This window comes from Macaca thibetana, chromosome 2, assembly GCF_024542745.1.
Source record: "Macaca thibetana thibetana isolate TM-01 chromosome 2, ASM2454274v1, whole genome shotgun sequence".
Taxonomy (NCBI): domain Eukaryota; kingdom Metazoa; phylum Chordata; class Mammalia; order Primates; family Cercopithecidae; genus Macaca; species Macaca thibetana.
In genome coordinates this window covers 38,500,405-38,527,163 of record NC_065579.1, presented here as the reverse complement: position 1 = coordinate 38,527,163, position 26,759 = coordinate 38,500,405, and the positions used below count along the sequence as shown (strand labels likewise).

The window sequence follows — 26,759 nt, the reverse complement described above, 5'->3', positions numbered from 1 at the left end:
TGTGTGAATTTTGAAAGAAGTGATATTTATTTTTAACTTACTGTTAACTGTTATTGTTAAATAAAATACAAATATAGACAACCATATAAAACCAATGTACAGCTTAGTGGATTATTCCAATACACACACCCTTATAACCACTCGCCAGGTTTATTAATAACACCGTGTAATATAGTCTGCTCTGAAACAGAACCTCATTAATAGCTGGAAGGACACAGCCTGGAAGGGCCTCCCAAAATTGCCCTCCTTCTAACTGCCACAGTACTCAAAGGTGACAGGTCCATAATCATGCCCTCTTCAAGAATATATTTGTAAAATGGAAATTTCTCCAGAATTAGGAACCTCCAATTGAGTAGCTTCGTAAAAATCTTGATAAAAAGATAAATTTGTAAATATATAAGCATGTAAATAACAATAAATAAGTCAATCAATTGGGAAATTGAATACCATGAGTAAGGAGCATGGGGGTGGGGGATGGGAGGTATGTAAAGACTTAAAAGAATTAGGTGGGCTGTGAGGACAGGTCCTGGGCACCTGGGTTGTTCTCACTGTCTCCCTAGCACCTAGCATAGCACCAGGCATATACTAGGTGCCATATGAATGTGTGTATATATGTGCATTGTACATATATGCACATATATATGTGTGTGTGTATGTATATAGCACAAGGAAAGAAAAAAATTATATAAGATAACGCTAAACAAGCTTTACATACTGAAATTTCACCCAAGGTCAATCCTCCCAGTAGCTAAAATGTGCTCTATGAGATGCCTTGATGCCCTAGAGAGAAAAAGATCATTTTACTTTCAACTTTCTACTGTTTTTCCATTTCAAAAGCACTTGCACATGCATATGGTATCTTATTTGAGACTGAGCAATTCTGTGAAAAAGGCAGGGCAGGGCAGGACAGGACTCTGCAAAGGTCACAGTGCAATGCATATCTGTAAGAAGGGGAAGTACACAACGTACCATAAAACAATGTTAAAACTGCTGACCCTGCCAACCTGGATTCTTGGTTTGTCTGGACAATTTTATTGGCAGTGTTTTTACATTAGGGCTCCTTTGGCCGTTTTGCCATACGTTTATACACATTATAACTTGAATTTATAAAGGACACAATACCTGACTGGAAATTTGATTCAATACAATAGAGTCAGTCTCTCTGTCATGAGGACCATGGTGAATTGGGGTAGAGAGTTGCCAATTCACCACGATGTATTGAGTACCCAGACTGTACTAGGTGGTAGGAATACAAATGATATAAAATAAAGAAGATACAGGGGCTGGGCATGGTGGCTCACGCCTGTAATCCCAGCACTTTGGCGGGCCAAGGTGGGCAGATCACCTGAAGTCAGGAGTTTGAGACCAGCCTGTCAAACATGGTGAAAACCCATCTCTACTAAAAATACAAAAAGTAGCCAGGCGTGGTGGCATGCTTCTGTAATCCCAGCTACTCGGAAGGCTGAGGCAGGAGAATCATTTGAACCTGGGAGGTGGAGGTTGCAGTGAGCCAAGATCACTCCATTGTACTCTAGCCTGGGTGATGAGAGTGAAACTCCCGTCAATCTTTGTTCTCAAGGAGCTTATGGCCAAGTAAGAGAGAAAGATTTGAAAATAAATGTTTAAGTTATATGGTAGGGGAACAGTCATGAGCACAATTAATTCTACGAGGTGTAGGATGAGAGTGGGGCAAGTCTTATCAGACAAGAAAACATCTGAAATTTTTTTAGTATAAAAACATCAAATATTGAAAACAGAAACAGAATAATGTAATGAACTACTATGCACCCATTACTTGACTTCAACAATTATCCCATGACCAATTTGTTCCATCTGTACCCTCATCTTCTCTTTCCCTCCTTGTGTTATTTTGAGGCAAATCGCATGGAGCATTATTTTTTCATCCATAAATATTTCATTATGCATCTCTAAATGATAAGGTCTGTTTTTAAAAACAACCACAAAATCATCAAATTGTCTTTTAAAGTAATAATTTATTAACATCTAGACAGTGTTCAAAATTTCCCAATTTTCTCATAAATGTTTTATGTAGTTTATTTCTTTCAGTCATGATCCAAACAACGTCCTCACTTTGCATTTGGTTAAAATGTCTTACACCTTTTTCTTTCCTTGTACTTTTATGTTGAAGAAATAGATTGTTTTTTATAAGGAGTTTCTCACATTCTGCATTTTGTTGATTGCTGTGATGTTGTTTAACATGTGCCTCTACCCTTGTATTTCTCATAAAGGATAGTTACTAGAGGCTTGATCAATTTAGAAAACTATAACCCATAATGAAGAGAAAAATCAACAAATCAAAAATAGACCAAAACTGTCACAGATGTTAGAATTAGCAGACAAATACATTAAAACAATTACTATGGCTGGGCTTGGTGGCTCACACCTGTAAGCCCAGCACTTTGGGAGGCTGAGGTGGGTGGATTACCTGAGGTCAGGAGTTTGAGACCAGCTTGACCAACATGGTGACACCCTGTCTCGACTAAAAAATACAAAAAAATTAGCCGGCTGTGGTGGCAGGTGCCTGTAATCCCAGCTACTCAGGAGGCTGAGGCAGGAGAATCACTTGAACTCTGTAGGCAGAGGTTGTGGTGAGCTGAGATCACGCCACTGCACTCCAGCCTGGGCAACAGAGTGGCTCCATCTCAAAACAAAAACAAAAACAATAACAAAAACAAAAACAAACAAACAAACAAAAAATTACTGCAACTATATTCCAAGTGTCAAAAAAGTTAAGTACATATTAAAAAGGGAGGATGTAAAAAAGACACAAATTGTATTTCTATAGTTGAAGACTATAATGTCTGGAATAAAAATACATTAGATTGGATTAATGGCAAAATAGACATTACCAAAGAAAAGATTAGTCACATCAATAGAAATTATCCAAAATGAAACACACAGAAAAAAAATGTTAATGAAAAGAGCATCAGTGAGCTAAAGAACAACCACAGGTGGCCTAATATGTAGAATCTCCAAAGGAGAGGAGTGAAGACAAAATATATTTGAAGAAATACTAGCCAAAAGTTTCCAAAATTTATGAAAACTATATACTCACAGATCTAAGAAGTGCAACAGACTTACAATTTCCAGTACAACAGACGATAGACTTAAATCCAAGCATATCAATAGTCATATTAAATGTGAGACTTCTGGTTCCAAAATGGCAGCATAGAAGCAAGCTGGCTCCCCCTTTTCCCCAGAAAAAGAAGGCCAAACCCAAATACACAACACCAAAATTACTATCAATAATATCCCAGAACTGAAATATGAGGATGAGACAGTTTGCAGGGTCACAAAGAAGTGCAAAAGCTCCAAGCAGGTGGTAAGAGAATAGGACTTCCATGTTCAGGGTGCCCCTCCCCGCATTCTGTCCAGCACCAAGCATTCACAAAGTTTCCTCCCAAAGCACAGTTTATACACTGGAAAAAGTGAGATCAAGGTGGACAACCAGCTCCCCACCATCTTGGGTTCCTTGGCAGGAGACTTGTCCCTGTCTTAGCCCACAGAAACATTGCAAGTCCCTTAAGGGAGAAGGCAAAGTCGGGAGGCAGGACTACCATCCCCAGAAGTGGAAACTCTGCTCTGTAACTCAGCCAAAGGAGACATCAAATTAGAGTGTCTGTTCAGCAGCAACATGATATGGGAGGTACATTCTGCAGATACTTTGGGCACAAACCCCTAGCCAGCCTTCCCACATTGCTGGGATATCCCAGGATACCTTCCATCTACTAGAGCTGAGGTGGACCTGGGCTTAAGCCACCACCTAGAGCTGAAAACGAGGCAGCAACGTAGCAGTGAAGAATCTTTAAGCAAATATATTCAATAAAACCCAAAACAAGTCAGACAGAGAAGACTGGAATAAATTATCCTTTAGTGCAAAGACATGGATATACATCACAAGAAACAATAGAAACGGGGAACCACAAATTCCCCAAATGGACAAAGCAAGGAACCAGTAACTGACTTTAATGAGATGGCAATATATGACCTCTATGACTAAGAGTTCAAAACAGCAATTTTGGCTGGGCATGGTGGCTCATGCCTATAATCTCAGCATATTGTGAGGCTGAAGCAGGAGGTTCGCTTGAGGCCAGGAGTTTGAGACCAGCCTGGGCAACATAGCAAGATTCCATCTCTACAAATAAAAAATTTAAAAAAGCAATGGCTGGTAACAGTGGTGCACATCTCTAGTTCCAGCTACTCAGGAGGCTGAGGTGGGAGGATCATTTGAGTCCAGGAGTTGGAGGCTGCAGTGAACTATGCTGGCACCACTGCACTCCAGCCTGGGTGACAGAGTGAGACCCTGTCTCAAAAATAAAAAAAAAAGCAAAAATAGAAAAAACCCCTCCAAAATAGTGCTTTTAAGGAAACTCAGTGATCTCCAAGATAACACAGAAAACCATTTCAGAAATTTATCAGAGAAATTTAACAAAAATATTGAAGTAATTAAAACAATGCAATAGATGTTTTGGAAGTGAGAAATACACTTGCTATACTAAAAATTTCATTAGAGGCCGTCAAGAGCAGAACAGATCAAGCAGGGGAAGAATCAGTGAGCTTGAAGACAGGCTATGTCTTGTATATGTATACAATCAGAAGAGAAAAAAGAATGAAAAGAAATGTAGACCATCTACAAGATACAGAAGTTTACCTCAAAAGATGAAATCTAAAAATTACTGGTGTTCAAAAGAGAGTTGAGCAAGAGCAAGCGTAGAAAGCTTATCCAAAGAAATAATAATAGAAAACTTTCCAAAATATGAGAAAGAATAAATATTGAGGTACAGGAAGGACAGAGAACACCAAATAAGTCTAATACAAAGAACACTACCCCAAAGCACATAGTAATCAAACTTTCAAAGGCGAAGGACAAAGAGAGGATCCTAAAAGCAGCAAGAGAAAAGAGGCAAATAACATATAAAGGAACTCCAGTTTGTCTGGCAACAGACTTCTCAATGAAAACCATACAGGCCAAGATGGAATGGAAAGATATTTTCAAAGTGCTAAAAGAAAAAAAACCCTTTTATCCAAGAATACCGTATCCAACAAAGTTATCCTTTAACTGTGAAGAAGAGATAGTCTTTCCCAGAAAAACAAAAACTGAGACAATTCACCACCACTAGAGCCATCTTACAAGAAATGCTAAAGGGAGTTCTTCAATCTGAAACAAAAAATACTAATATGCAAAAAGAAAACATTTGAAGCTGTGAAACCCCTGGGTAAAATTAAGTACATAGACAAACCTAGAATAATTAAATACTATAATTGTGGTATCAATTCACTCATAACTCTAGTATGAAGCCCCAAAGACAAATCTATCAAAAATAATAATAGTAACAGCAAGCTGTTAAGAGATAAGTATTGTAAAAATATGTAAATTGAGGCAACTAAAAGTCAAAATGTGGGAGGGATGGAGTTAACGTGTAGAGTTATTTTTTATTTTTCCTTCATGTCTATTCTTTTATTTTTTATGTAAGTTGTCATCTCTTTAAAATAACTTGTTATAGCTGTAAGATTTTTTTGAGCCTCATGATAACCACCATATGCAAAAACCTGTAATAGATTCACTAAAAATAGCAATTGAAGATGGCAGCAGCAATGATTTACCAGCTGCTGGTCTGGAGCAGCATACTGGTGTTGAGCCTGCCCTCAGGTGCCAGGTGTTTTGGGGTATGGGCCTTGCCAACTGGAGACAAGGTCATGCATGCTAGCCAGGTTGATGATAATAAAGACTCCAGGAAAATTCGGTTTGTGGGTTGTCAGGAAGAGGTGAATGTAAACTTTGCCACTGATTTGATAACAGAGCAACCTGTGAGTGAAGTAGAGTGTTGGGTAGTATTGTGTAACTGGTTGAGGAGCTCTTGGCTACCCAAAAGTGTATGTAAACATAGACAAAGAAACAAAAACTGGGATATGTGGTTATTGTGGGCTGTAGTTCAAAAAACACCATCATTAGAATGAATTGTGAACCCATGGTCCTCTGAAGTATGTGGATGAACATTTTGATTTTGAAAATAAAGCGTGTGAAATCACTAGTTCTGTATAAAGGGCATTCCTATTGCTAAATAAAGGGTATTCCTATTGCTAAATAAAGGGCAATGCTATCAAGAAAAAAAAGACACAATGAATTAAAACATATTACCAGAGAAAATCACTTAACCACAAAGGAGGACAGTAAGAACAAAGAAAGGAAAAGGGGAATTACAAAACCAGAAAATAAGCAACAAAATTGAAGTAGTTAAGTCCTTTCTTATGAATAATAACACTAAATGTAAATGAACTCAGTTCTCCAATTAAAAGGCATACAGTGGCTGAATGGATAAACAAACAAGATCCAACTATATGCTGCCTACAAGAAACCTATTTCGCCTGTAAAGATACATACAAACTGAAAGTGAAGGGGTGGTAAAAGTCATTCTGTGCAACTGGAAATTGGAAAAGAGTAGCAGCAGTTATATTTATGTTAGATAAAATAGACTACAAATTAAAGACTGTAAAGAGAGACAAAGAAAGTCATGTAATGATAATGGGATCAATTCAGCAAAGGATATAACAATTATAAATATTTATGCATCCAAAACTAGAGCTTCCAAGTATACAAAGCAAACATTAATAGATCTAAAAGGGAGAGATAGACTGCCATACAATAATAGTACGGGATTTTTAACACCCCATTCTTAGTAATGGACAAATTATCCAGAGAGAAAATCAACAAAGAAACATCAGAGTTAAACTACACACTAGATCTAATATGCCTGACTTTTACAAAACATTTTATCCAAATGATGAAGAATACATACTTTTTTCATCAGCACATGGAACATTCTCCAGAATGGATCATATCTTAGGCCACAAAACAAGTCTGAACAAATTCAAAAAACTAAAAACCATATCAGGTATTTTTTCTCACCACAATGGAATAAAACTAGAAATCAATATCAAGTGAAACCACAGAAACTACACAAACACATGGAAATTAAACAACATGCTCTTGAATGACCAATGGGTCAATGAAGAAATAAGAAAAAACAATTAAAATTTCTTGAAACAAATAAAAATGGAAACACAACATTCCAAAATCTATGGGATATAGCAAAAGTAGTAGCAAGAGGGAAGTTTATAACAATAAATACCTACATCAAAAAAGTAAAAATATTTGAAATAAACAATCTAATGATGTACCTCAAGGAACTAGAAAAGCAAGAACAAACCAAATCCCAAATTAGTATAAGGAAAGACATAATAAAGATGAAAGCAGAAAATAATGAAATTGAGACTAAAAATTACAGATCAATGAAACGAAAAATTGTTTTTTAGAATGATAAACAAAATTGATAAACCTTTAGTTAGACTAAGAAAAAAAGAGAGCAAATACTGAAGTAAATAAAAACAGAAATGAAAAAGGAGACACAACAACACAGAAATACAAAGAATCATCATAGACTATTTTGAAAAACAATACAGCAACAAATTGGAAAACCTAGAAGAAATGGATAAATTCCTAGACACATACAACCTACCAAGATTGAACCATTAAGAAATAGAAAACCACAGAAAACCAAACACTGCATGTTCCCACTTATAAGTGGGAGCTGAATGATGAGAAAACATGGACACAAGGAAGAGGAACAAGACATACTGGGACCTGTCAGTGGCAGGGGTTGGGGGTGAGGGGATAGAGAACATCAGGAAGAATAGCTAATAAATGCTAGACTTAATACCTGCGTGATGGGATGATCTGTGGAGCAAACCACCATGGTACATATTTACCTATGTAGCAACCCTGCACATCCTATACATGTACCCCTGAATTTAAAATAAAAGTTGAAGAAAAAAAGAAATAAAAAACCTAAAGAAAAAAACCAATAATGAGTAATGAGATAAAAATTGTAATAAAAAGTCTCCCATCAAAGAAAATCCAAGGATCTGATGATTTCATTGCTGGATCCTATCAAACATTTAAAGAACTAGTACCAATCATACTCAAAATCTTTAAAAAATGGAAGATAAGGGGATACTTCCAAACTAATTTTATGAGGCCAGCATTCACCTGATATTAAAACCAGACAAGGACAAACCACAAAAGAAAACTATAGGTCAATGTCACTGATGAACATAGATGCAAAAGTCCTCAACAAAATACTAGCAAACCAAATTCAACAGCACATTGAAAAAAATCATTCACCATGATCAAGTGGGATTCATCCTAGAGATGCAAGGATGTGTCAACATATGTAATCAAAAAACATGATACATCACATTAACAGACCAAGAACAAAATCTATATGATTATTTTAGTAGCATTCAGTAAAGTCCAATATCCTTTTATGATAAAAATTCTTATGAAACTGGTATTGGAAAACCATACCTCAGAATAATAAAGGCCAAATCTGACAAACCCATAGCTAACATAGTACTGATGAGGAAAAATTAAAAGCCTCTACTCTAAGATCTGGAACAGGACAAGGATGCCCACTTCCACTACTTTTATTCAACATAATACTGGAAATCTTAATGAGAGCAATTGGGCAAGAGAAAGAAATAAATAGCATTCAAACTGGAAAGAAATAAGTCAAATTAGCCTTGTTCACAGATGACATGCTATTGTATACAAAAAAAAAAAAAAAAAAAAAAAACCAAACCCTAAATACTCCACCAAAAAACTTTTAGAACTGATAAGCAAATTCAGTAAAGTTGCAGGATACAAAATCAATATACAAAATTAGTAGTGTTTTTATTTTCCAGCAGAAAACAATCTGAAAAAGAAATCAAGAAAGCAATCCTATAAGTGCTTGAAGTGATGGATACCCCATTTACCCTGATGTGACTAGTACACATTATATGCCTACATCATATCATATACATCATATACCCCATAAATATATATATACCCACTATGTACCCATAAAAATTAAAAATTAAAAAATTAAATATATATATAGAAAATATATATCAGAAAAAAAGAAAGCAATCCTACTAACAATAGCTACAAAGAATACAAAATACCTCTAAACCGATTAACCAAATAAATGAAAGATCTATACAAGGAAAACTATGAAACACTGATGAAAGAAACTAGAGATGACACACCAAAGAAAAGAGAAACATATTCCATGCTCATGGATTGGAAAATTAGTATCTTGAAAATGACCATACTACTTAAAGCAATTTACAGATTCAATGCAATCCCTATCAAAATACCAATGAGATTCTTCACAGAAATAGAAAAAACAATCCTGAAATTTATGTGGAACCACAAAAGACACCAAATAACCAAAGCAATCTTGAGCAAATAGAACAAAGCCAGAGGCATTATACTATTGGACTTTAAAGTATACTACAAAGCTATAGTAACCAAATCAGCATGGTATTGGTGTAAAAACAGAAACATAGACCATTGGAATGGAATAGAGAATCTAGACATAAATCCACACATTTGTAGCCATCTCATAGTCAACAAATGTACCAAGAACATACAGTGGAGAAAGGACAATCTCTTCAATAAATGGTGATGGGAAAACTGGATAACTATATCCCAAAGAATGAAACTATACCCCTATCTCTCACCATACACAAAAATCAAAATGATTAAAGACTTAAATCTAAGGTCTGAAACTATGAAACTACTAGAAGAAAACATAGGGGAAATGCTCCAGGACATTTGGGCAAAAATTTTTTGTGTAAGACCTCAAAAGCACAGTCAACTAAAGCAAATACAGACAAATGGGATTACATCAAACTAAAAAGCTTCTGCACAGCAAAGAAAACCATCAATGAAGTGAAGAGATGACCCACAGAATGGAAGAAAATATTTGCAATCTATCCATAGTAATAACAAGGGAGTAATAACCAGAATATATAAGGAGACAAGGGAGTAATAACTAGAATATACAAGGGAGTAATAACCAGAATATATAACCAGACAAGGAAGTAATAACCAGAATATATAAGGAGCTCAAAAAACTCAATAGCAAAAAACCCAAATAATCTGATCTAAAAATGGGTAAAAGATCTGAATGGACGTTTCTCAAAAGAAGATGTACAAATAGTCCACAGATATGTGAAAAAATGCTGAATATCACTAATTATCAGAGAAATGCTCATTAAAGCCACAATGAGATATCATGTCACCTCAGTTAAAATGTCCTTTACAAAAAAGCTAGGTAATAATAGATCCTGGCAAGTTTGTGGAGAAAGAGGAACCCTTATACACTGTTGGTGGGGATGTAAATTAGTACAGTCTTTATGGAAACAGTATGGAGGTTTTTCAAAAAACTAAAAATAGAACTACCACGTGATCCAGCAATTCCACTACTGAGTGTACATCCAGAAGAAAGGAAATCAGTGTACCAAAGAGTACCCTGCAGTACAATGTACCAAATGGTACTCAGGGGTACAACACGGTGAAACCCCATCTCTACTAAAAATACAAAAAATTAGTAGGGTGTGGTGGTGCACACCTGCAATCCCAGCTACTCGGGAGGCTGAGGCAGGAGAATCACTTGAACCTGGGAGGCGGAGGTTGCAGTGAGCCAAGATCACACCATTGCACTCCAGCTTGGGCAACAAGAGCAAAACTCCGTCTCAATTGAAAAAAAAAAAGAAGATAGGAGCTAGGGGAAGAAGACAAATCTATTATTATAGCTGTATATTTCTTTCTTTCTTTTTTTTTTTTTTTTTTTGAGACGGAGTCTCGCTCTGTCGCCCAGGCTGGAGTGCTGTGGCCGGATCTCAGCTCACTGCAAGCTCCGCCTCCCGGGTTCCCGCCATTCTCCTGCCTCAGCCTCCCGAGTAGCTGGGACTACAGGCGCCCACCACCTCGCCCGGCTAGTTTTTTGTATTTTTTAGTAGAGACGGGGTTTCACCGTGTTAGCCAGGATGGTCTCGATCTCCTGACCTCGTGATCCGCCCGTCTCGGCCTCCCAAAGTGCTGGGATTACAGGCTTGAGCCACCGCGCCCGGCCAGTTGTATATTTCAATACCCTGCTCCTAGTAATTGATAAAGCAAGTAGATAGAACATCAGCAAAGATACAGAAGACTTGAATAACACTCTCAAGCAACTTCACCTAATTAGCATTTGTAGGACACTCCATGTAATAACATTATTCACATACTTTTCAAGTGCACAGGAAACATTTACCAAGATAGATCAGATTTAGTACTGTAAAACAAGTCTCAAATTTAAAAGAATTCAAGTTATGAAAGTAAGCTCTTTGATCACAGTGCAATTGTATTAGAAACCAATAACATGTCTAGAATTTAGTATATACTCTTCTCCCAACTCTAACTCCCAAACTTGCTCCTTCTCCATGTCCTTTTCTCAACTTAGTTGAAGGCCCCATTATCCATTCAGTCACTTAAGCCAGAAATTCTTAATTATCTTTTTCCTTATCTCTCTTAGGCAACAAATTACCACATTCTGCTGACTTTTCTTCCAAATCGTTTCTCAAATCTCTTCCCTACTCTCTGCCTTGATTACTGCAGTTTCAGTTCAAGTCATTACTATCTCTTTTCATGGACCTGCACCAGCCACCTAACTGGTCCCTCTACCTCTCATCTTCCCCTCCTTAAACTCATTTTCCACATGTAACTGAGTGCAGTGAATAGTCTCTAACATTCTTCTTCTTTTTTTTTTTTTAAGACAGGGTTGCATTCTGTCTCATAGGCTGGAGTGCAGTGGCGCGATCTCAGCTCACTGCAACCTCTGCCTCCTGGGTTCAAGTGATTCTCCTGCCTCAGCCTCCCCAGCAGCTAGGATTATAGGCACATGCCACTGCGCCTGGCTAATTTTTTGTATTTTTAGTAGAGACAGGGTTTCACCATGTTGACCAGACTGGTCTCGAACTCCTGACCTCAAGTGATCCACCCGCCTCAGCCACCCAAAGTGTTGGGATTACAGGCGTAAGCCATCGTGCCCGGCCAATCTCTCACATTCTTACAGTCTCTGTTTCTCCCCACCTGTAGAACAGCTTTCCTACATTTGGGGAATCTCTATTGTTAGGAGTCCTGACTCCCAAAGTGTAAACCAAAACTCACTTTCATCACCTCTTTTGCAGCTAGGGGAGGGTACATGACCTGGGCTTAATCAGATGCACCACACAAGACTTTAAGACAAGTACAGAGTCAAGAAGCAGGACATCCACAACAGAATAAAATCGTTACATATATGTGCAAGATATTCCTAGAGATTTCCCTGTAGGAGGGATTTATTTACTATCCTTTCTCTCTTCTCTCCCTTCCTTCCTTCCTTCCTTCCCTTCCTTCCTTCCTTCCTTCCTTCCTTCCTTCCTTCCTTCCTTCCTTCCTCTCTCTCTCTTTCTTTCTTTTCTCAGCTTTATGAAGATATAATTCACATAACATGTAATTCACCCATTTAAAATGTAAAATGCAATGGTGGTTGGTATAGCCACAGAGTTGTGTAAGGTTAATCAACATCAATTTTGGAACATTTTCATCACCCCCAGAAGAAACTCTATACTCATTAAGCTACTCTTCATTTCCACCCATCCCCTCTCATAGCTGTAGACAACCACTAATCTACTTTCTGTATTAATAAATATTCTGGACATTTCATATAAAAGAAGTCGTATAATATATGTGTTTTTGTCTCACTTCTTTTGTGTAGGTAGCATAATGTTTTCAAGGTTCATCCATATTGTCCTGATCCATTATCAGCAATTTATTCCTTCTTATTGCTATATAATGCTCTATGGCATAGCTACACAGCAGTTTGTTTATGCATTCACTTGCTTGTGGACATTTAGGTAACTTTCATTTTTTGGCTATTACAGATAAGACTGCTATGAACATGCATGTCCATTCTTTGTATGGATTTATGCTTTCATTTCTCTTGAGTATATATCTATGTATCTAGTGGTCGAATTGCTGGGTCATGTGCTTTGCTTGAAGGTTTAAGGAGATATTTTCTTTTGTGAGAACCTGGATTGGAAAAGTTGAACCTTTCATCATTTCATCATTTGAATTTTTTAATGTATGAGGCAGGCTTTTGTACAAAGAGAGAGAGAAAAAAACCCCAAACACTTATAGCCACTTTTGCTTAATTAATGTTAAATTTATTAAAGATATCTGTTTTTAAAATCTAGTTTTTATCGGGTGCTTAAACTTAACTTTAAGCCAGTAAATTTTATTTATAAATATAGTATTCTAACTTAATATTCACTTATAAATAAGATAGATTAAATTCCCTAAACATTTATTTATTAAGGTGATAAAATTCTTAGATATTTCAAACTACAATTATAAATGTAATGTATCTGATTCTCTAAAGCACTTCAAGCAAACAACAAGCAAGCTTACAAATCTAATAAACCAATATTCCTAAGCACTTACATTCTATTTACAAACCTCATAACTCAAAAGTTGTAGATTTAATTCCTCAGATTCTCTGAAAAATTCAAACTCAATTTACAAACATAATCAATTCAACTTCTATACATCTCCAATTTAAATCCTCAATCTACCATCAATTAAGTTCTTTTAAACATTTCAGATTAAAATCACAAGTCTAAATTCAACGTGTCAAATATCCCATCTGTCAAACAAAATATACCCAAATTGCCAAGATGGTAAAAAAATAGCTTATTCTTGAACTCAACATAAAAAAATGTTAAATCTTGGGTTTGAGTAACTTCTTCACTCTTATTCGGAGCCTGCATAAGTTTGGCTTTGGAAAAACTTCAGCTAAATTGAAGAATCATAAGTAATACTTCATACATAGTTTAACATTTTAAGTTAAATGTTTAGAATATATAAATGTTTAGTTAAGAACATTTAAGTACACATTCGTTTGCCATACCCTTTCTTTGAGTGTGAGTCTGTTAATCAGATTTCCAGACACCTTCGTTGCATAAACTACTCCCATAGTGTATCCTCCGTAATTTCCAATTTGGATTATGTTATAAGCCTCTGCAAAACAATGTAAATGTAAATTGATTTTAGGTTTTTATATTTCCTTGCAATCTTTCATAGTTGTCTGATCCACTTTTAGTTTAAAAAATGTTTTAGCACGTTTCCATTAGCAAGTCTTTCCAAAGTAGCATTTCTTCTAATTTTCTTTTTCTTTTTTTTTTTTCTGGAGCAGGGGACAGAGTCTCGCTCTGTTGTTGCCCAGGCTGGAGTGCAGTGGTGCGATCTCGGCTCACCACAACCTCTCCCCACTGGGTTCAAGTGATTCTCCTGCCTCAGCCTCCCAAGTAACTGGGACACAGGTGGGTGCCATCATGCCCAGCTAATTTTTGTATTTTTAGTAGAGACAGGGTTTCACTATGTTGGCCAGGCTGGTCTCAAACTCCTGACCTCATGATCCATCCACCTCGGCCTCCCAAAGTGCTGGGATTACAGGTGTGAGCCACCACGCCCGGCCTCTTCTAATTTTCAGAGTAGCAACAACCTTTTTTCCTACACTTATATTTCATGGGATTATGTCATATTTAATGAAATTAGTAATTATAATAACAAAACTAATATCTGCAGGTTTGGGAACAAACACAACTTGGTAAGTGTTGTGTATGTGTATGTGATTCTTGGTATGTGTTGTGCTCAAGTGACGGGAGCAGAACACAACAGTATACTAGAGAGGGATCTCCTAGCTGTAACCTGTATGCACCCTGGGTGCCCGTTGGTATGTTTTACAGAAGGAATGGAGAATGCTGGTTAATTTAGTAATTGAGCTAAGTGGAGGTTGGCTTAAAAATCTTCTATTATTTTTCATGTTTAAAAAAATTGAGTTACAAGTTACATACAGTAAAATATGCCCTTTTGAATGTGTAGTCCTATGAGTTTTGACAAACACTTGCAGTTATGTAATGACCACTACTACCCTGATCAAGATATGGAATGCCTCTGTCAGCTCTCAAAATCCCCTTGTGCTACTCCTTTGTAGTCAATCCCTCCACCCCACCACACACCCAGCTCCTGCAAATCACTTACTTCTGCATAATTCTCTGGAGATTCACCAAAGTTGCTGTGTGTGTTAGCTATTCCTTTCTATTGCCAAATAGAATTCCATAGTGCACATGTACAGCAGTTTGATGATTCACCTGTTGAAGGACCCCTTGGTTGTTTCCAGCTGGGGGTATTATGAAAAAAGCTGCTAGGAACATTTCATGTATAGGTTTTTGTGTGAACATGAGTTTTCATTTCTCTGTGTAGTGCTTTCTCATTGTGGTTTAAATTCGCATTTCCCTAATGGCTAATGATGTTGAATGCCTTTTCATGTGTTTGTTTACCATCTATATTAACATTTTTGGTAAAACATCTGTTCATGTCTTTGTCCACTTCTATTTGGATTGTATTTCCACTGTTAAGTTTGAGAGTTCTTCGTATATTCTAGATACTAGTCATTTGTGGGATATGTGGTTTGCCAATATTTCTCCCAGTCTGTAGTGAGTTGTTTTTCATCCTCATAATAGGGTTTTTCATGAGCAAATGTTTTTAATTTTGATGAGGTCCACATTGTTAATATTTACTTTTATAATCATGTTTTTGGTATTAAGTCTAAAAGCGACTTGCCCAGCTATAGATTATAAAGATATTCTACGATTTTTTTTTTCTTTCTTTCTTTTTTTTTTTTCGTGATGGAGTTTTGCTCTTGTTGCCCAGACTGGAGTGCAATGGTGTGATCTCTACTCACTGCAACCTCTGCCTCCTGGGTTCAAGCGATTCTCCTACCTCAGCCTCTCGAGTAGCTGGGATTATAGGCATGCGCCACCAGCCCGGCTAATTTTGTATTTTTAGTAGAGATGGGATTTCTCCATATTGGTCAGGCTGGTCTCGAACTCCCAACCTCAGGTGATCTGTCCGCCTTGGCCTCCCAAAGTGCTGGGATTACAGACGTGAGCCACTGCGCCTGGCCTCTACCACTGTTTTTCTAGAAGTTTTGAAGAAGGATTTACATTTTATATTACATCCATGATTCACTTTGAGTTAGTTTTTGCATAAGATGTGAGTTTTAGGTCAAGGTCCATTTTTCTTTGGCCTGTGAATGTCCAATTACTCTATACCTTTTGTCCAGATGGGTATTATTTCTCCACTGACTAGCTTTTGAATATTTGTCAAAAATCAATTGGGAATCCCAGTAGCAACAAGTACATGAGTACCCCTAGTGTTCAGGTCATGGTTTCTAATACCATTCTCCAATGAAAGGAACCGGGGTTCCTTGGAGAAGTGGCTGGTTCTTGGACTGGGGCAAAAATTATACAAGATAATCTTAGAGCTCTTGCAGTATCAGAGAGTAAGGAAATGATAACAACAACAAAATCCACATTGATGTCAAAAGAGCACAAGAGCCAGCTGAAAGAGCTTCCACGGGCCAAAGTGGGAACAATTTGAGCAACAAAATTTAAAACTAGCATTGGAGTTATAGACCAAAGTGTAAAATAAATATTATGAGTGCATATTGAGAAAAAAATTCAATAGTAAATATGTGGAGGAAAACAGGCAAATCTTCCATGCAGAATTCCAAATAATTTATACAGATACTCCTCCCTGAAGGAGAGGACCATAACTCCCCACTCCTTGTGTGTGGTTTGCCCAAAGTGACTTCCTTCCAAAGAGAACAGTCTGGAAAGTGTGGACAAGTAACTTTACAATGAAGAAACCTGACAAACACTATCTTTGCCAGGTGACCAAGGTCAATATCAATGGTCATAAATCACACTGATAGTATGTACCCTTGATATGACGTGATGAAAATGACACTTTATTTCTCTGATCTTCCTCCCAATAGACCGTTACTCCAGTCTTATCATGAGAAAAACACCAGACATATTCCCAAAGTGGGGCATCCCACAAAATATATGACCAATACTCCTCAAAGCTGTCAAGGTTGTGAAAAACAAGGAAAGTCTAACAAACTGTCACAGCCAAGAGGGGCGTAAGGAGACATGACAATTAAAAACTAAGGAAATTTGACTCTACGCTGGCCATTAGTTAATAATGTTTCAGTATTGGTTCCTTCATTGTAACAAGTGTACCATACTAATGTCAGACACCAATAACAAGAAAACTGGGTGCATATGGAAACTCTCTGTCCTATCTGCTTAATTTTCCTGTAAACTAAAGAATAAAGTCTATTTTTAAAAATCAGTTGGGTGTATTTGTACGGCTCTATTTCTAGGTTCTCTATTCTGTTTCATTTATCTATTTGACTATCCCTCTGCCAATACCACACTGTTTTGATTACTGTGTGGTACTGTCAGAGGGCTAGCTACCCAGTAGAACTTCATGGAGTAGATTTTGCCCATTTTTAATTAAGTTTGTTTTCTTATTATTGAGTTTTGAGAAAATGCCAGTGTACTAGAAAGACCACTGGCTGCCAGTGATCACATGCCCTGGGACCAGTTGGTAGGTTTTAAAGAAGGAATGGAGATTATTAGTTAATGTAATAATTTGATTAAGTAAAAGTTCATTACAAACGTTTCTATTATTATTATCATTTTTACTATTACTGCTATTTTGAGGTGGAGTCTCACCCTGTTGCCCAAGCTGGAGTGCATTGACATCATCTCGGCTCACTGCAACCTCCGCCTCCCAGGTTCAAGTGATTCTCCTGCCTTAGCCTCCCGAGTAGCTGGGACTACAGGCATGTGCCACCACATCCATTTTTTTTTTTTTTTTTGTATTTTCAGTGGAGATGGGATTTCATCATGTTGGCCAGGCTGGTCTGAAACTCCTGACCTCAAGTGATTGGCCCACCTTGGCATCCCAAAGTGCTGGGATTATAAGTATGAGCCACTGTGCCTGGCCAATGAAGGTTTCTATTATTTTTATCTCTGGGTTCCTTCCCCAGGTTTGGAAGGGCATACACCCAACTGAATTAACATCAATTACTTGGGGAAGATGTGGGACTACTATATATTTACAAATTTGGGTTATCTGTTGGAGGTTAGGGGACTGGACACTGGATCCTGCTTCACCTTTCAGAATGACATCTCCTGAACCATCTTTTCACAAGTTAGATCCCCTCTTATATATTTGGGCTTTGTATCAAGAAAATCCTCAAGCCCATGCCTTTCAGCTGGAATTTAACTTGTCTCATAACCTAGTGAATTGCACAGGCTCTAGGCATACCTAAAGTTACATTTTTATCCTCTCCCTCCATTTTTTCCCCAAAACTTCTTGCACAACATTTTGGGATTGGGGTCGATGGGATTCTGCATGTCACCCTCACCCCACTAATCTGCAACTGCCTATTGAAAGGATTCTTAACTGTCTTTCCCGCACAGGTGTCTTTGGCAGTCTGACGAAGCTATGGATCTTTTCTTGGAAAAATGTTTTAAAATCTATTTCATAAAATCCATAGGACCACAAAAGAAACCAACTATTGAAGTACAGTTATCAAAATATTAAAGTGAATGTGACATATATTTACACAGTCATGCATCACTTAGCCATAGGAATACGCTCTGAGAAATATGTTGTAAGTTGATTTCATTGTTGTGCAAACATCATAGAGTGTACCTACACAAACTTAGATGGTAGAGCCTACTATATACCTAGGCTATATTGTATAGCCTATTGCTTTTAGACTACAAACCTGTACAGCGTGCTACTGTTCTAAATGCTGCAGGCAATTAAACACAATGTTAATGTTAAGTATTTGTGTGTCTAAGTATATCTTTTTTTTTTTTTTCTTTCTTTCTTTCTTTTTTTTTTGAGATGGGGTCTCGTTCTGTTGCCCAGGCTGGAGTGCAATGGTGCAATCTTGGCTCATTGCAATCTTCGCCTTCTGCTTACTACAGCTGGAGTGTGCCTTGCTCTGGAGGTGAATAGCCAAGGCTTCCCTTCATCCCTAAGTCACCACTGAATCAACCCAACTCAGTGGCCTAACATCCCCAAGGCAAGCTGTAAGCAACTGTTACATAGACCTTTCCCTATGAGACCAATTGGAGGTGGAGCTGCTCTATTTACCCCTCCCCTTTTTCTCTCAGGCTGGAGCTGAAGCAGTATCTTGCCTCCTAGGAAAATAGTATCTTGGCTGCTTAAAGCAGTTATACCTCTCTGTGACTAAGTTAAAGTAGTGTCTACATAGTAGGAAACTGCCTTGGTTACCCAAAGTGGTCATATACCCTAGTACCTAAGCTGAAGCAGTGCCCTGCATCCTAGGAAAATGGTGCCTTGGGCCACGTGGAACAGTCATCCCCCCAAGGCCTGAGCTGAAGCAACACATTACCTCCTTGGGAATTAGTGCCCTGGCCAAGCTGATCAGCTGTACACCCCAGGGCAAAGCTGATATAGTACCTGGAGTCCCAGGGAAACAGAGTAGTGAGCTGAGACACATTATACTATAGGCCAAACAACTCTAGTACCCTTATTCCTTTTAGAGTCTGAGTTGCTCAGACACCCTACTCTCTGAGGAATAGAGTCATTGCTGTGCTGTTCCCTGTCATCCCCAGGGTCCAAATGACAGTTGCACTACACTATTCTGGGGTACATGGTGTCACTGCACCTGGCTTCACAGAGTCTTGGATACTGCCAAGCCCCACCATCCTACAGTTTACAGTCACTACCTACACAGTGCCTCATCCACTGGGACCCAAGTTGCCACTGGGACCCAAGTTGCCACTTTAATTTTAAAAAGAAAAATTAGCTGAGCATGGTAGCACATGCCTGTAGTCCCAGCTACTTGGGAGGCTGAGGCAGGAGGATCGCTTGAGCCAGGAGGTTGAGGCTGCAGTCAGCCATAACTATGCCATTGCACTCCAGCCTGGGTGACAAAGTGAGACTTTGTCTTAAAAAAAGAGGCAAAGACAAATAGAGAATGCTAAAAAGAGAAAGAGAAAAGTGTCCAGTCACACATAAGAACATTCTCATTAGACTAACAGCATATTTTTCTGCAGAACTAACAGGCCAGGAGATAATGGGATGATATATTTGAAGTGCTGAAAGTAAAAATTTGCCTGCTAATAATGTTATATGCAGAAAAGCAAAAGCTGTCTTTCAAAAATGAGGTATAAATAAGGTCTTTCTCAGAGAAAGCAAAAACTGAAGAAATTCATCACTACCACATGAGCCTTACAAGAAATGTTCAAGGGAATCTTAGATCCAGAATAAAAAAGATAATAGTTATTATCATTAAAACATGTAAAAGTATAAAACTCACTGGTAGAGCAGATACATAAAGGAAAAAGAGAAAAGAATCAAATCTTATCACTATGGAATACCACCAAACTTCAGTGATAAACAATAAAAGAGAAGGAAAGAAACAAAGTATATAGAAAATAACCAGAAAATAATTAACAAAGGACAGGTGTAAATCTTCACCTATGAATAGTAACCTTGAATGTAAAGACATTAAATTCCCCACTTACTAGATATAGACTGGAAGAGTGGATTAAAAAATATGACTCAACTACATGCTGCCTACAAGAAAGTCATTTCACTTGTAAAGATATATATAAACTGAAAGTTAAGGAATGGAAGAATATATTCCACACAAATGAAAACCAGAAGTGAGCAGGGGTAGCTATACTTACATTTGATAAAACTGATACTGAAAGAATTAAGTCAAAAACAGTAAAAAGAGACAAAGAAGATTATTAAATAACGACAAAGGGATTAATTCAGCAAATCATATAACAATTATAAATATCTGTGTAGCAAAGATTAAAGTGTATATAAAGTATACAAAGCAAACATTAATAGGTCTAAAGGGAGAGAAAGATTGGCATACAATAATAGTAGGAGGCTTTAACGCTCCATTCTCAGTAATGGACATATCATTCATTCACACAGCAAATCAACAAAGAAACATCAGAATTAAACTACACACTAGTCCTAACTAACATTTACAGAACATCATATACAAAAATGATGAAGAATACATATTTTATTATCAGCACATTGAACATTCTCCAGAAGAGACTATATCTTAGGCTGCAAGACAAGTCTGAGTAATTCAAAAAAGTAAAAATCATATCAAGTATATTTTGGGACCACAGTGGAATAAAATTAGAAATCTTTTCATGTATTGTACAAATACAAGAAAATTAAACAACATGCTCCCAAATGACCAATGGGTCTCTGAAGAAATTAAGAAGAACATTTAAATATTTCTGGAAACAAATGAAAATTGGAATACAGCATACCATAATCTATGGGACACAGCAAAAGCAGTACTAAGAGGAAAGTTTACAGCAGAAAATATCTATATCAAAAAAGTAGGAGGACTTCAAATAAACAACCTACTGATGCATCTCAAGGAACAAGAACAGCAAGAATAAATCAAATTCAAAATTAGTCGAAGAAATAATAAAGATCAAAAAAGAAATAAGTCAAATTGAGACTAAAAAATTACAAATGATCAGTGAAACAAAATGTTGGGTTTTTTTTTTTTTTTTTTTTTTTTTTTAAAACCAGAAGCCATTAGCTGGACTAACCAAGAAAAAAAGAGAAAAGACAGAAATAAAATCAGAAATGTGAAAGGAGACATTAAAACTGATGATACAGAAAAAGAAAGGATCATTAGAGACTGTTATTAACAACTGTATGGCAACAAATTAGAAAGTCTAGTGGAAATAAACTCCAGGACACATACAACCTACCAGGATTGAATCAAGAAAAAAGAGAGAACCTGAACACACCAATTATGAGTAATAAAATGGAATCTGTAATAAAAAGCCTCCCATCCAAAAAAAAAAAAAAAAAAAAAAAAAACCCAAAAACCAACCAACCAACCAACCAACAAACAAACAAAACTCCAGGTCCCAATGACTTAACTGCAGAATTCTGACAGACATTTAAACGTGAATACCAATGCTTTCCAAACTCTTCCAGAAAATTGAAGAGGAAGGAATCGTTCCAAACTCATTCTACAAAGCCAGCATTACCCTGCTACCAAAATCTGATGATGATACAACAAAAAAAGAAAACCATAGGTCAGTATTCCTGATCAACATAGATGCAAAACTCCTTAGCAGAATACTGGCAAACTGAATCCAGCAGCACAAGAAAAAGATCATTCACCATAATCAATGAAGAATGATTGATACATCATTCTTCACAGAATGAAGAATGTGATACATCACACAAACAAATGATCACAATATGATCATCTCAATAGATGCAGAAAAAGTATTTGAGAAAATTCAACGTGCCTTCATAATAATAACTCTCAAAAAGTTAGGTGCAGAAGAAACATACCTCAATATAAGGCCACATATGACAAACCCACAGTCAACATCATACGGAACAGGGAAACGTTGAATGAGAGCTTTTCCTCCAAGATATGGAACAAGATAAGGATACCCACTTTCCCCACTTTTATGCAAATAGTACTGGAAGTCCTAGCCAGAGCAATTAGGCAAGAGAAAGAAATAAAGGGCATCCAAATTGTAAAGGAGGATGTCAAATGATCCCTGTTTGCAGATGACATAATCTTATATATAGAAAACCCTAACAGCTACACCAAAAAACTCTTAAAACTGATAAACAAATTCAGTAAAGTTGCAGGAACATAAAAAAACAGTAGCATTTCTATATACTAACAACAAACTAGAGGAAGAAGAAATCAAGAAGGCAATCCCATTTATAATAGCAACGAATAATATAGAGTACCTAAGAATCAATTTAACCAAAGAAGTAAATTATCCCTACAGGGAAAACTATAAAACACTGACAAAAGAATTGAAGAGAACACAACAAAATTGAAAGACATCTCATGTTCATGAATTGGAATAATTGAAATTGTGAAAATGGTCACGCTATCCAAAGAAATCTACAGATTCTATGCAATCTCTATCAAAATACCAATGACATTCTTCACAGAAATAGAAAAACAATCCTAAAATTTGTATGAAACAACAAAAGACCCTGAATAGCCAAAGCAATCTTGAGCAAAAGGAACAAAGCCAGAGGCATTATACTGTTGAACTGTAAAGTATACTACATAGCGATAGTAACAAAAATAGCTCGGTACTGACATAAAAACAGACCACAGGCTAATGGAATAGAATGGAGAACCCAGATATAAATCCACACATTTACAGTCAACTGATTTTCAACAAAGGCACCAAGAATAATCACTGGGGATGGGATAGTCTATTTGATAAAAGGTGTGAGAAAACTGGATGTCCATATGCAGAAGAATGAAACTAGAGCCCTATCTCTCACCAAATGCAAAAAATCAACTAAAATAAATTAAAGATTTAAATGTAAGGTTTGGAACTGTGTAACTACTAGGAAAAAAAAACAGGCAAAATGTTTCAGAACACTGGTCTGAGCAAAGATTTTATGGAGAAGGCCTCAAAGCGCAGGCAACAAAGGAAAATTAGACAAATGGTATTGTATCGAACAGAAAAGCTTCTGTACAGCAAAGCAAACCATCAACAAAGTGAAAAGACAATCTACAGAATAGTAGAAAATATTTTCAAGTTATTCATCTGACAAAGGATTATTATACAGAATATACAAAGAACTCAAACAACTCAACAGTAAAAATGAAAATAATTCAATTTAAAAATGGGTGGCCGGACACAGTGACTCATGCCTACAATCCCAGCACTTTGGGAAGCCAAGGCAGGCAGATCACCTGCGGTTAGGAGTTCAAGACCAGCCTTACCAACAAGGAGAAACCTCATCTCTACTAAAAATACAAAATTAGTGGTGGCACATGCCTGTAATCCTAGCTACTGGGGAGGCTGAGGCAGGAGAATTGCTTGAACCTGGGAGGTGGAAGTTGCAGTGAGCCGAGATTGCACCATTGCACTCCAGCCTGGCCAACAAGAGCAAAACTCCTTCTGGGAAAAAAAAAAAAAAAAAAAAAAAAAAAAAAAAAAGATCTGAATTGTCATTTTCAAAAGAAGAGATACAAATCGCCAACAGATATATGAAAAAAATACACAACATTACTAATCATCAGGGAATCAGGGAAATGCAAATCAAAACCACAAGACATATTATCTCACCCCAGTTAGAACGGCTATTTTCAAAAAGACAAAAAATAAGAAATGCTGGCAAGGATGTGGAGAAAGGGAAACTCTTACATACGGTTGGTGGGAATGTAAAGTAGTACAGCCATTATGAAAACCAATATGTAGGTTCCTCACAAAATAAAAAATTTAACTACCACATCACCCAGTAATCCCACTCCTGTGTATATATTCAAAGGAAAGGAAATCAGTATGTTGAAGACATATCTACACTCCCATATTTACTGCAGTATTATTCACAATAGCCAAGATAAGAAATGAACCTAAGTGTCCATCAACAGAGGACTGGATAAAAAAATTTGGTATATATACAAAATATAATACTATTTAGATATGAAAAAGAATGAAATTCTGTCGTTCATGACAACATGGATGAATTTGTAGGACGTTATGTTAAATAGAGTAAGCCAGGCACAGAAAGATAAATAGCAATATGTGGTAGCTAAAAAAGGACCTCATTGAACTAGAGAGTGGAGTAGTGGTTGCTATTCTATATAGAGGAAGGGTAGGGTGGATAAGAGAACAGCCAAATGTTGATTAATAGATACAAAAGTACAGTTAGATAGGAGGAATAAGGTCTAGAGTTCTACAGCATTATAGGGTGACTATAGCTAAGAACGATTAGGCTGGGTGTGGTGACTCACGCCTGTAATCCCAGCACTTTGGGAGGACAAGGCGGGTGGATCACCTGAGGTCAGGAGTACAAGACCAGCCTGACCAACATGGAGAAACCCCACCTCTACTAAAAATACAAAAATCAGCTGGGTGTGGTGGCGTACGCCTGGCACGTCTGTAATCCCAGCTACTCGGGAGCCTGAGGAAGTAGAATCACTTGAACCCGGGAGGTGGAAGTTGCAGTGAACCGAGATCACGCCATTGCACTCCAGCCTATGTGACAGGAGTGAGACTCCATTTCCAAAAAAAAAAAAAAAAAAAAAAAAAAAAAAAAAAAAACAATTTATTGCATATTTTCAAATAGCTAGTAGAGTGGACTTTGAATGTTTCCAACCCAAATCAACGATAAATGTTTGAGGTGATGTATATGCTATTTATCTTGATTTGATCATTATACGTTGTATACATGTATCTAAATGTCACACTGTACCTCACAAATATGTGTAATTATTATGTGTCAATTAAAAGTAATAATAAAAGCAAAAAAAAAAAAAGGTAAAAATGATACACCTGTATAAGGCACTTGCCACTTAATCAGTGAGTAAATGGTGAGTGAATGTGAAGGTCTAGGATGTTACTGTACACTACTATGGACATTATAAACACTGTACATTTAGTAGAACTAAATTTATGTAATAAATTATTCTTTCTTCAATAATTAAGTAACCTTAGCTTAGTGTAACTTTTAAATTTTATAAACTTTTAAATTTTTAAAAACTTTTTGATTCTTTTGTAATAGCACTTCCCTTAAAACACAAATACAAACTGGGTGCAGTGGTGTGGGGCAATGCCAGCTACTCAGGAGGCTGAGGTGGGAGGATCATTTGAGCCCAGGAGTTCAAGACCAGCCTGGGCAAACATCAGGAGGCCAAAAGAAAAAACAAAAACAAAACAACCTCCGCCCACAAACACATCGTACAACTGTTCAAAAATATTTTATTTCTTTATATTCTTATTCTATAAACTTTTTTCTACTAAATTTTTTTTTGATTTTTTACTTTCTAGACTTTTTTGTTAAAAGTGAAGATACAAGCACAAGCACACACATTAGCTTAGGTCTACACAGGGTCAGGGTCATCAATGTTACTGTTCTTCACCTCCACATCTTCTGCTACTGAAAGGTCTTCAGGGGCGTTAACACTCATGAAGCTGTCACCTCCTATGATAACATTGCCTTCTTCCGCAATACTTCCTGATGGACCTCCCTGAGGCTGTTGTACATTAACTTTTTTTTTTTTTTTGGTAAGTAAAAGGAGTACACTCTGAAATGATAAAAAGTATGGTAAATACGTAAAACAGTAATATAATGTTTATTATCATTATCAAATGTTATGTACTGTACATAATTGTATGTGGCAGACTTTTCTAGGACTGGCAGCACAGTAGATTTATTTATACCAGCATCACCACAAACACATGAGGAATGCGGGGTTGTGCTACAAAATTGTGACAGCTATTAATACAATGTTACTAGGTGATAGGAATTTTTTCAGCTCCATTATACCCTTATGGGACCATCCGGGTATATGTGGTTTGTTGTTGATTGATAGTTATGTGGCACACCACTGTATAAAATCTTTAATTAACAGATTAAATATCAAAATCTAGTGACAGATTTACTTAGTATCATAATTTTATAGTAACATTGAACAAAAATGGTATTTCAAGATATTTATAACACCATAAAGTTAATTGAAAATATCTGTGAATTCTATTGGTGACAGTCATGGGTACAACTAATACTGCAATGATTTATCACCTCCATTCATAAATAAAGGAAATACTAGATTTTCACTTACAGATTAGTGAAAATAAAAACGCAGGTTTTTTTTTTTTTTCCTCCATCTGAGTTCATGGCTTTGAGGAATCTATTTCTGTTCCGTGAGATCTTGCACACTTTTCACCTTTTACTTTTTAATTTGCCTCATCTACCACCATTTTCTCTTATTTTGTAGGAACCCCCCAGCAACAGGCTTTAGAAGGAGGTTGAGGGAAGTGAGGAATATGGATGAGTGCAGACCCCGACTCCTGGACTGATGCTTGGCATTCTGCCCTCCATGCTTCTTTTCTTTCCCACACTTAATGCTCTGCATTCCCGGGCCCAGTCTGCTGGTGTA

At 36.9% G+C, this 26,759-nt stretch overlaps 1 protein-coding gene across 1 annotated transcript in view; it reads right to left on the bottom strand.

Moving 5' to 3' along the window:
* Window positions 1–26,759, bottom strand: part of PCCB (propionyl-CoA carboxylase subunit beta) — a 1,054,487-nt gene that overhangs the window by 385,219 nt on the left and 642,509 nt on the right. The gene's annotated exons all lie outside the window — the stretch shown is intronic.